Genomic DNA, 1,367 nt, shown 5'->3' on the forward strand with positions numbered 1-1,367 from the left:
TTCTTGCAATGCCATGCTTGTTGCTGTTCTCCGGAGTGGCGCTGGAGTTGCCGGGGAAGAGTTGGACGGAACAGTCTTTTGTGTGCAGAGCCGCGGAGTTATTGCACAGCTGTCATATTTGCAACGCGACGGGAGGGAGTGCTGGAAGCATGTCCGTGGGACGGGTTTCTTCTCTGAGTCTGCAGGGCCGGTGGTGGTTTCGTGCGAAGCGTGTGCTGGACGGCGGGCGCTTGGGGGTGACAGGAAGGAGCCGTGCGTGTTCCGCCTGCTGTTCCTGGCCAGGATGCTTTCTGGCCACGTGGGCCCACCGCTCTGTTTCACATTCACCTCCGTATTTCTTACCTGTTTCCGCCTTTTTCTCTTCTCTTTCCATCTCTTGAACGCAGCTTATCTTTTTTTCCGTATACGCCAGACAAGAACAGAAAAAAGTGTTTGAGGAGGTTGAGCGCCTCTTTTGGGTTGGTTGAAAGTTTTCTGATGAAAGTCTTCTTGTGTATTTTGCTACTTTCTCTTGGATTTATCTGGGTGTGCGGTGTCGGGGAAGTACTGCCGCTTGAGGCCTATGAGAACCGCACGTTGTATCCGGTGATTCCAACGTACGACCGTCTTCCCCTGCTAAGCATTGGTGTTCTTAGTGATATTCAGTACGCTGACGAGGAAGAAAAGTCTCGACGACATTTTCGCCTTAGCCCCGGTAAGGTTGAGCACGCTGTGAAGGAGATGAATGCCAATCGCAGTCATATGGACCTTGTCATGCATCTTGGGGACACCGTCAACCGCGACATCGCAAGGAATCTCCAAGTGATTAATTCGATTCTGAAGCAGTTGCAATTTCCCTTTTTCCAGTTACTGGGGAACCACGATTTCTTGGGGCTGGGCGAAGAGCACCATGATCATGTTTATCGTTTGCTGAGGATGCCAGCCCGTTACTATAGTCTTCAGGTAGGTGAGGGCGGCGTGTTCCTTCTCATTGTGCTCGATGGGACGGATCTGTCGGTGTTTGCAACAAGGGCCGGTACTGCCAGACGGGCAGAAACGAATGGCATGAAGCATCGTTATCGTCATCGCAAAAATATGTTGGATGTTAATGGAGGCATTGGTGAGGAACAAATGCAATGGCTTCGCATGCAGCTGGAGTACGCTAGTAAGCAGAAGATGGTTGTGCTGGTATTCTGTCATTTTCCCATGTACCCTTACGACGATGAGCTCAATCTCTGGAATGACGTGGAAGTTGTGCGTCTGCTCTCCAATTATTCCTGCGTTGCCGCTGTCATATCGGGCCACACCCACCGTTGGGAGCATGAGCAACTTGTGGTGGCTCACAAGAACGGGGAATTCACCATTCATTTTGTTAAATTTGGTGGCAT

General features: G+C 51.0%; 1 pseudogene, besides 1 other annotated feature; it reads left to right on the plus strand.

The window, feature by feature from the left end:
* Positions 1 to 1,367: a sequence feature (haploid, non-Esmeraldo-like haplotype).
* On the plus strand, positions 14 to 1,367 carry Tc00.1047053442287.10 (annotated as a pseudogene; the record flags this gene model as incomplete).

This window comes from Trypanosoma cruzi, genomic scaffold, assembly GCF_000209065.1.
Source record: "Trypanosoma cruzi strain CL Brener 1047053516573 genomic scaffold, whole genome shotgun sequence".
Classification (NCBI taxonomy): Eukaryota; Euglenozoa; class Kinetoplastea; order Trypanosomatida; family Trypanosomatidae; genus Trypanosoma; species Trypanosoma cruzi.